The sequence below is a fragment of the Lynx rufus genome, unplaced genomic scaffold, assembly GCF_022079265.1.
Source record: "Lynx rufus isolate CCGP_SWC_20201006 ecotype Redwood Valley unplaced genomic scaffold, mLynRuf1.p SCAF_9, whole genome shotgun sequence".
In the NCBI taxonomy this organism is placed as follows: Eukaryota; Metazoa; Chordata; class Mammalia; order Carnivora; family Felidae; genus Lynx; species Lynx rufus.
This window is the reverse complement of record NW_025814897.1, coordinates 56203120-56213204: the sequence shown is the minus strand read 5'-3', so window position 1 is coordinate 56213204 and position 10085 is coordinate 56203120. Positions and strand designations below refer to the sequence as shown.

At 55.3% G+C, this 10085-nt stretch overlaps 2 non-coding genes across 2 annotated transcripts; one reads left to right on the top strand and one right to left on the bottom strand.

The window, feature by feature from the left end:
- Positions 1–8070: 8070 nt before the first annotated feature.
- Positions 8071–8142, top strand: TRNAP-AGG (transfer RNA proline (anticodon AGG)). Its single transcript has one exon. It is a non-coding gene; the product is annotated as a tRNA-Pro (tRNA).
- A 203-nt stretch (positions 8143–8345) lies between these two features.
- On the bottom strand, positions 8346–8417 carry TRNAP-UGG (transfer RNA proline (anticodon UGG)). The gene has a single exon. It is a non-coding gene; the product is annotated as a tRNA-Pro (tRNA).
- Positions 8418–10085: the final 1668 nt, after the last annotated feature.

Here is a 10085-nt window from a genome sequence, read left to right as displayed (position 1 = left end):
AAAGACGCTAATCTCGTCATGGGAACCCCACCTTCATGCCCTCATCTAATCATCTACCAAAGGCCCTACCTCAAATACCATCAAACCGTAGGGGGCGGCACTGGGGAATAGGAACCCAACATCGGAATCTGGGGCGGCGGGTGTGAGCATGAATATCCAGTCCATAACAAATGGCAAGCTGAGGTCCAGAAAGGTTACCTGGGAACCAGAGGCAGACCATGACTGGCCACCCCCCTGGTCCCGTCAGGGCAGCCTGGAGTGGGGTCAAGGTGGGCATGAGGAAGCAGGGGCCAGACCTCCCAGGTTTGGCATTGTTTTTAGGACCCCAGAAAGCGGAGTCAGTCTATGAACCCAGCCTCTTCTCCTTCCCGCGATAGTTTAGCTGCTCTCACATTCCATGTCATAGCCAAAGTGGAAAAAGAAAGAAAGGAAAAAAGGCAGTGCTATTTTTTAAAATGGCCTTAGCTCTGTGAGCTCCAACATGGAAACTGCTGTCCATGATGTCATGGGCCCCGAGGCCCTCTGGGCAACGTTACTGACACTTCATACGGTGGGCCGGGCCCAGGGTCCACACACTCCTCTTGCCAGAGCTCCGCGTGCCCGCGGGCAGGCACAGGCTCCATCTACAAGCCTGGGCCAGACCCCCTGAGCCAGGATGGAGCCAGGCACTGGGCAAGCAGGGGGCACCCTGGAGTAACACCCCAGCAGAGCATCTCGCCCTGTGTTGCCCACAGGTCTCTAAGGTCCACCTCTCGCGGGATCTATGACAGCCGTGGGACACACAGAGGACAAGCACTCTGGCCTGTGTTTTTCTATGGGGGAGCAGAGCACAGAGTGGTGTGGTGCCCCGTGCACAGTCACACAGCTAGGGAGTGACGGGGAGCTGGAGCCCTGTCCTCTGACTCTAAATTCTATGGTCCACTTATAAGGAGAGGGCACGGTCTTTGCCCATAACAAGCTGACCGACTGATAAAGGCCGTGGGGGAAACACTCGGTCAAGTTCAAGTCTTCATTTTACAGTGGGAGAAACTGAGAGGGCAGGGACCGGCCCAAGGTCGCTCAGTTGATCCACAGACCGGGCAGGGCTGGTTGCAGGCTCTGGGCTTCTAGCCGGGAGTATTCCCCCGCTATATCCTGCATTTAAACAGTTCCATTTGGGCGGAAGCTGTGCTGTTCCGGAAGAGACGCCAGGCCTTCCCAGCCTCCGGTCTGAGGCTGTCTTCCAGGATCTGCTGTCAAGGCTTATTCCTCAGGGAACAGCTGTTGGCAAAAGGAGATGAGGTATTGATTATGGCTGGGGCTGGGGGAGTGTGGCTGAGCCCCCAGGGAGAGAGAAGGGATGGGAACGGGTAATGGAAGTTTCTCAGAGAAACAAACTAAAGGTATTTTGCTTTTGCTTACTGTATTTTCTAATTTTTTTTTTGCACTGAGACAGTTCATTTTTTCATATTTGAAAGTGATAAACTATTTAATTGAAAATGGTCTGGGAGGGGCGCCCGGGTGGCTCAGTCGGTTGAGCGGCTGACTTCGGCTTAGGTCATGATCTCGAGGTCCGTGAGTTCGAGCCCCGCGTCGGGCTCTGTGCTCACAGCTCGGAGCCTGGAGCCTGTTTCAGATTCTGTGTCTCCCTCTCTCTGACCCTCCCCTGTTCATGCTCTGTCTCTCCCTGTCTCAAAAATAAATAAAAAACATTAAAAAAAATTTTTTTAAAGAAAATGGTCTGGGAATCCAGGGTTGCCCCAGTCCTGACTGGTTGTGTGAACTTGGGTGGGTGCCTGCCTCTCTCTAAGGCTTTTCTTAGAAATGCCAGTAATAAGGTTGCCCCATGAGAGGTAAATGAATCAAAAAGTCTCCCTGACTCAGGACACAGCTGTCTAGCCTGGTCATCAGAGATACTGAGCCACCCAAAGAAAGAACACAGCCACCCAGGTATGAGGGGTCCAGAGAAAAGTCAAAGTTCAGCCCACTTTGGCCATGCTGTCCAGTAAGTCAGAGTCGCTGTCTGAGGGACATGCCCGTCCAGGTCCCCACAGAGGGCCTCTCCGGTCAGAGTGAAAACGGTTCATCAGGCTTCACCAAACCCATGTGAACCACCCTCTATACTAGTCCTCCTCGCCCCTTTGGTCATATTCCGGGCCCAGCAGGCAACAGTTTCCCAGAGGCTCGGCTGCCAGGAGGGAAGGAGACTGGGGAGGGACAAGAGCACTCCTGTCAGCGGCAAAGGAGACTCTCCCGTGTCAGTTTTTTTTTTTTAATTTTTTTTTTCAACGTTTATTTATTTTTGGGACAGAGAGAGACAGAGCATGAACGGGGGAGGGGCAGAGAGAGAGGGAGACACAGAATCGGAAACAGGCTCCAGGCTCTGAGCCATCAGCCCAGAGCCTGACGCGGGGCTCGAACTCACGGACCGCGAGATCGTGACCTGGCTGAAGTCGGACGCTTAACCGACTGCGCCACCCAGGCGCCCCTGTCCCGTGTCAGTTTTAACAGCGAGGGGAGGAGGTATTGATCTTGAGCGACGTGGTGAGGGCCAGTCTGTTTGACCTCTCTGGGTGCCTTGAAAAAGGCCAATGTCAGGACTGGCCAGGTGAGGGTCAGACTCTAGGCTGGTCAATCACCCAGGACCTGCCATCAGCGAAAGGGTCAAATGATTTTAATATGCGCACAGTGTTTTTACAATAGTGCTTGGCATAAAATAAGGAGCCAATCAAAACTGCTAGGTGAAAGTTAACAGCGGCCTATCTTGATGGCAGGGTGGACTCCCCCGCCTTGACCCCCGCCATCTGCCCAGTTGGAGACTCACACCATCTCTGCCACCCATGGGCACCGAGAGGGCACCCAGCTGACTGTTCTAAAATGCAGCATCACTTTCTGGTTTTTCCCTGCCAACTCCCCTCTGCTGTCTGGGGCCAAGGGAGGAATCATTGGTTCTCCATTCCTGAGTTATCTTCCTGCCCACCACCCACACTCACCTCCTGTCAGCACTGGGCTAAACCTCAGAGGCCAGGAATTCTAAGTCAGGCTGGGACCCCACGGTGTCGGCCTGGAAGGCCCTCAGTGTGTGCCTTGATCACCCCTCCTCTAAAGTACACATGGGGAAACTGAGGCCCAAAGAGGGAGAGGGACCCCCCCGCCACCCCATGTCTCCGGTTTACGCAGCCGGGGAGCTGGTGGCTGGGCTGGAGCTGGGCCCAGCCCCGGGGCTTTCTCCCGGTCTCCTCCACTCTTCAGGGGTCCCCAGAGGCCGCTTAGGAGACTATGCTCCCCCCTTTTGTAGCCACACCTCACCTGGTCTTCGTTTGCTCCATCCTCTGTGGCTCTGGGATAATTCTCACCAAGCAGGGTCAGTCCCCCGGGGGGCAGGCAGCTAACGAGCTTCAGATGTCTGGGCCAAAATGCGTCACCGCAGGCGGACGCTCAGATGCTCACGCTGATTGCGGAGGCCTGGCCAATGGTGGTGGCACGCAGGGGACACTCTTCCCTTTACAGGTTACTTAACTCCCTGCCTGGATGCAGCAGGTGCCAGTGTTTCTCCCCAGAACACCTGGCTGGGGTGGCTATTTCAAGATCTGGAAAGGGGCAGGGAGGCTGGAGGATAAATGCATTTTGAGCACTTGGGAAGTTATTTCTTCTTTCAAGTTTTTTCTGGGTCCAGAACTGGTCTTTCCACGGAGGTAGCCCCAGGGAGGGGGAAAGAGAGCAGGCAAGCCTCGTTTTGATGGCCAGCTCCGTGCATGCTCTGGGCAGGGCACAACCCTCACAGGAACCCTGCAAGGCTAAAACTGTCACCATCTACTTCACAGATGAAGAAAAGGAGGTGCAGACAGGTGAGGTGACCAGTACAAGGTCACACAGCCCCTGAGTGGCCAAACTAAGGTTCTAGCCCACGCTCTTCCCTGCAGCAAACTGGGACGTTTCCAGAAGACCAAGATAGTATATTGTGGTTTGAAAACTGCGTGAATGGTGAGGGCCCGTGGGCCGCCCTTGGGTCTTAGACACTGAGGCTGCCTTTGCGGCTAACTCATTTTTCCCTCTTGACAAGACAGCAGATTGTACGTTTCCAAAATGCGTTTCATCATCTCAGCTTCAGGTGAGGTAATAGCAACTGCCATCATCATATCCTCAGCCGTGCCTGGAACACATTCTGGGAGCCAGACCCTCTGCTGGAGACTTCCTGTTGGTTACCTGTGAGGAGCTTAGATTCCAGAGCTCTGCCACTTACTAGCTGGGGACCCTAGCCAAGTAACTTTACCTCTCTGTGCCTCCATTTCCTCCTCGGTGTGATGAGGATGCTATTCGTTCCGATTTCAGAGGGTCCTGCAATTAAATCAGTTATTATTTTTGTTTTAATTTTTTTAACGTTTTATTTATTTTTGAGACAGAGCATGAACAGGGGAGGGGCAGAGAGAGAGGGAGACACAGAATCGGAAGCAGGCTCCAGGCTCTGAGCCATCAGCCTAGAGCCCGACGCGGGGCTCGAACTCACAGACCGTGAGATCGTGACATGAGCCAAAGTCGGACGCTTAACCGACTGAGCCACCCAGCCGCCCCATAAATCAGTTATTATTTTTAAAGGGCTTAGAAGGATGCCTGGCACAGGGTACACACCAAGCATATGTGTTAGCAGATAATGGGCTCAGTCTTATGAGATGGGCATTGTAATTTTCCCTGAACTGCAGATGTGGAAACTGAGGTAATGCAGTACAGCGATTCTCAAACTTAGCTTGCACCAGAATCACCCAGAGAGCTCATTAAAATATTAAACTCTGGGGTGAGGTGGGGGGGGTGCCTGGGTGGCTCAGTCCCTTAAGCATCAGCCTTCTGCTCAGGCCATGATCTCTCAGTTCGTGAGTTCAAACCCCGCATGGAGTTTTGTGCTGCTGGCCCAGAGCCTGGAGCCTGCTTTGACTTCTGTGTCTCCTCCTCCCCCACATGTGCTCTCTCTCTCTCTCTCTCTCTCTCAAAAATAAACATTTAAAAAAAAAATACTAAGCACTGGGAAACCCTGCTGGAATTTCTGGTTCAGTAAGTCTGGGTTGGGCCTGAGAATGTGCATTTCTTGCTGCCTGGTCCAGTGATGGCACTGTGAAGGCCTGTAGTACAGCGGAGTATGGCTCCAGTTCTGCCAGGGCCAGCTCGGGCCAGTAATAGAGGCAGTTCCATAAATGACGTGGCGTGTCAGTGTGGGAGTGATTTCAGAGAACAGAAAGGGTGTTGGACCGGGAGCCCGGGGGTTCTAGTCCTGAATTTACTCCCAACTCCCTTGGGACTTGACCGAGTCATTTTCCCCCCCTGCAGCCTTGGTTTTCTCCTCTGGAGCCCGGGGGGGGGAACGGTAAGCCTCGCTTACAGGGCTCTGAGAGGATGGAACAGGGCCAGCTGTAACTCTGACCCCCGCAGCAGGAATGATGAGGGTGGTCGGGCCCCGGGTGCTCACTCGTTACCATCCTTCACTGCCCACCGTTTCCTCTCCTGACACCGAGGGCTGTGGCTCATCCCCCTTACTTCTTTCTGGGAGCTGAGTCGGGAAGACGGAGGCCACACTGTCCCCCACGCCCCATGGCACTCGGCAGAGGGTAGCGTGCTTGCTGTGGCCGCAGGCTGCATAAAGGGGCCTGTGTTCCGGCCGCTCACCTCCCACTGTGCGCCCAGTGGTTTTCTATTTCAGTTGCTGTAAAAATATCACCTTTGATCTCAGCTTGTGGCTCTTAAAAAAAGAAGAAACCACCAACAGGCTGGGTTTTCATTCTCCCTGGCCCTCTCACCTCCACTCCCTACTCACCTCCCCTCTTCTCTTTTGCTCCCTACTCTGGAGCACCAGCACCCTAGCCGGACAGAGCACCTTAGCCATCAGCCTACTGCTCTGAGTGCCTCCCCCAGGTCCCCACTGGAGGGACAGGATCAATGAGGGTGTATGTGAAGGAGGCTGCCCCTTCCCCTCTGCTCCTACTGCTTAACGTCTCCAAGACTCCGTTTGGTGCGGTCACCTCCAAGGCCCCCTGCTCTGGCAGAGGGACCAGAGAATCCCCTCAGAAGCGTTGTGGTTGATGCGCATTTTGTACCAATCGAGAAGGCAAACAAGCCTCGAGAAGGCAAACAAGCCTCGAACCTCTGACACACAGAAGGCTTTTAGCTGTTGTGGCATTTTTCTTTGGTTTCAGCTTTTAGAGAAAGAGACAAAACAACATTCCTTCAACAAACACTTCTCCCCAGGTCATCTGTGCCGGGCCCTGGGCTGACATGGCCACTGCCCTTCCCCAGGAGCCCCTCTCCATCCCCACTGGTGGAGACAAACACGTGTGCAAGGGGCAGACAACCACGATGAACAGGGAGCACGGAAGCTGGTGGCACTGAAGGAGGCCCTGACCCAGCTCTGGTCTGCCTTGATGGGGTGGTGCTGGAACAGAAAGGGCAAAAGGCTTGGAATTTATAGGAAGCTGGGGGCATCCTTGATCGCACGGGCAGCTTTAAATGCAGCCACGGCCTGGGAAGTGAGAGAAGTGAGGAGGGCCTGTGGAGAGGTGAGTGGGCCTCAGAGGGGTGAGACTGGCAGGCAAAGAGCACTGCCATTATTCCCAAGGCCATGGAGAGATCCTGCACGGGCTGAGGGCAGTATGGCTGTCCATGAAGAAGGCCTTTCTGGGAGCAGGGAAGGCCTGGGCAGAGGAGGTGAGGTCCTGTGTGTGTGTCCAGGCCACAGCCTCACTTAACAGCAACCACAGCGAGCCAGGGCCCAGCCTGAGGTCCTCCGGACCAGCCCACAGCCCTGGACGAGGCAGAGGGTACAGGCAGTGTGGCGGCCCCTGGGCAGGGGGCTCTGGAGGCAGGCCTGACTCATCAAGGTCTCCAGGGCCCAGCCCAGGGCTGGGGCAGAGCAGGCGCCAGTGAAAGTGTGCTGGGGAGTGAAAGAAGCCTTACAAATGCTTCCAGCAGACCAACTGGAGGTATTTCTTCCTGCCTGCACATCCTCAGACCTGGGAATAAGCGTGAGACTCTGACAGGCTCCTGAAGATGCAGGGCACAGCTGTAAGAGGTTTGGGGGCCCCAGGGGGAAAGGCCCTCCTGGGCTTCAATGTCTCTGTTTTCCTATCTTGAAGTGAGGGTATGCGGGGGGAGAATGACAAGCCATGCAAACTGGCCACAACCGGCCAGGCCACGGGTAGGTAGCCTGTGTGTTGGGGAACCGGCACCGGCCACTAACCTTTCACTATCCAGGGCATGTGTGCGGTTGGGAGATCCCAGCTCCTCCTCCCTCCCTCTCTCCAGCAGTGAGAGACGGCAGATCTCGTTGTCCCCTATTTCAACAGGCGGGCAGCCCAAACACTTTGCCTCTATTTCCCAGGAGCCGAGTTACACGGTGGAGGGGCTCCAGGTAACCCCCTGTTTCTCTGGGTGGGTCTGGCATCCCTGCTCCCCACAGAGGCCTCTCAGGTTGCCTAGAAGCAAGCCGTGGCCCTTGGTCGCAGAGGCGAAGCGCGGTAAGAGGTGCCAGGCACCCCACATTCTGGAAGGCCCACCTGCAGGAACCAGAGTTGGCGAGTTCCATCCGGGTTCCGGAGCTAAACGACGGAATTCGCACATGTGACCCAGCCCTGACCGAAATTTCGGGCCACAGCCTCGCGACGTCAGGTTACCTTCCCAGAAAGCCAGACGTCCAGGAACCCCGAGACCCAGGCTGCGCCATGATGCCATGCGGCTGCTGATGGTGTCAGCCAGACCCGCGCGTTGGGGAGCCCTGCACAGGTATCGGGGACGATCCCCACGTCCGGGACCTGGCCCCGCCTCCCGGCCCGGGACAAACGGCTCTCCTGAGCTCCAGCCCCAGCTCCAGCCCCAGCTCCAGGGTCCGGCGTCAACCCGCGCTTTCGCGTCTGCAGATAGGCACACTTCCCTAATGCACAGAGGACGGGGAACGTCCCCACGTCCCGGGTCCGACCCTGCGGAGGCAGGCGGTTAGCTTGCGGCGGGCCTGAAGGCGCGCGACGGGCTGGAAGCCCAGGCTGCGCAGAGCCGACGCCGCGGGGCCGTGCACCCTACTTAGAAAGACAAGAGGGAGCGCTGGAACGTGGCGGCTCGTTGGTCTAGGGGTATGATTCTCGCTTAGGGTGCGAGAGGTCCCGGGTTCAAATCCCGGACGAGCCCTCTTTTCCTTTTGATCCTTCTGGTTTCTATTTTTCAATTTTGAGAGATTTCCCAAGAATGGCAGTCAATGGATGAAATCGCTCATTCATTTGTAATCTGCACTTCAATCTATTCAAATTGTATTGGTTCCATTCCATGTCCAATAGGACTATGGATTACTACGGGTGCGGCATAGTAAAAAAAATGGAAAAAAAAAAAAAGAGGGGCTCGTCCGGGATTTGAACCCGGGACCTCTCGGACCCAAACCGAGAATCATACCCCTAGACCAACGAGCCAGCTGCTCGAGAGGCTTTTCTTGAACTTACTAGAGTAATCCGTCGGCGTGCGCGTGCGCGTGCGCGTGCGCAGAATGGTCGGTTGGGTAATGGATTCTCCAGGTAGGAGTGCACGTGTTCCTGCCTCCCAACTAGGCCACGCGCTCCAATAGGATCACGCAGGGATTCGGGGTCTCTGGCGTCCTTTGGGTTTGCTCCCAGGAGCCTGCCGCGCCCCATTCTGCCAGGAAACGTTCCTTCTTCCCCCTCTCTCTCCTCACTGCTGGGTACGGATCCAGCCTGGACCTCCGCGCCGGACCCGTTCCCGGCCCCGTGCGCCCCGCGCTTCTCACCTGCAGCACCGCCACCCACAGGGGCACTGTCCCAGCGTCGAGCCGGGGGAGGGGGGGAGTGGTTTTCACCTCTGCACTCACCGCCCAGCCCCAGGCCTGTATGCCCCAGGCATACAGCGGGTGCTTAATCAACCCAGGCAAAATGACAATGCATCAGTCGGGAAATGTGAATTGTCATTGTCAGTCCGAGGCCGAGCGAAGGGGGAGCAGGCGGTGGGTGAGAGGGGCAAGGGAGTGCGAGGTGGGAGCTCGGGGACGTGTCCCGGTGGGCGAGGGCGGCCTCGGCTCTGCAGCCCAGGGCGGGCGGTGGTTCCCATACGCAGGGGCGGCCCCAGGGCGGAGGCTTTCCGCCGCCCTAAGCCGAGGGAGACGCGTGCCAGCGCCGCGAAGGGAACGGTTTCGCAGGACTGGGGACAAAAGTAGCAACAGTACTTGTGCACGCACTGCAGCGCGGGCCACAAGCCCCGGCTCCAGATTTATCCCATTTTTTTTATATTAACGGACATTCCTCCCAAACACACACCTACGACTACCTTCCACCCTTCCTCAGCTCAAGGACAGCCCTGGGGTCCCTTGTTCTTCTTTCTTTAGGTAGGTACAGTCACCAGACTGGAAGCTCTGGGGACGCAGGAGCCAAACTGAAGTCCTCTCCCTGACTTCAGGGTACGAGGCAGCACTTGGTTAGTAATAATACTAATCATGAGAACAATAATAGCAATACACTTGCTTAATAATAACAACCAGCAGCGATTTCACAAACTATGTTTAATTCTCTCACCAACTCTCCTCAAGGGAAGAAATATTATCCCCATTTTACTGGTGAGCAAAGGGGTCACCGAGGTTCAGGGTTGCGCTCAGGGTCGCACAGCTGTGAGTGGCAAAGCCGCGTCTGAAATTCCCGTGTCAGGAATCTCCCACTGCCTGCCTTGCTTTCCCCCATATATACATTTCCATGTACATATTTATGTCATATTTATATTGACATTTATTTTCCGGGAAATATCTGAAATTGTGTGGAAACAATTTATAAAGAAAAAGGCAGTTCCCGACATTCATATGTCCCTGAGTCACTAACCCCCAAATAACTCCTGGCTCGGCTGCGTTTTGCTGCTTCTGAAAATGACATTACTTCAGCCTGTCCCAGCAAGGCCTCCATTTTATGTACATTCCTGTCTGAACACTTGAGAAGGGCTCACGGAGTGGGCCAACAGCTTTGCGGCTTTCGAAGCACTTTTAAGTTGCACATGAGAAGGAGTGAAGGAAGGAAGGTAGAAATATCTTAAGAGATTAAGCACCTTACCATGTGCCAAGCACGACACGAGGCATGTTACAGATA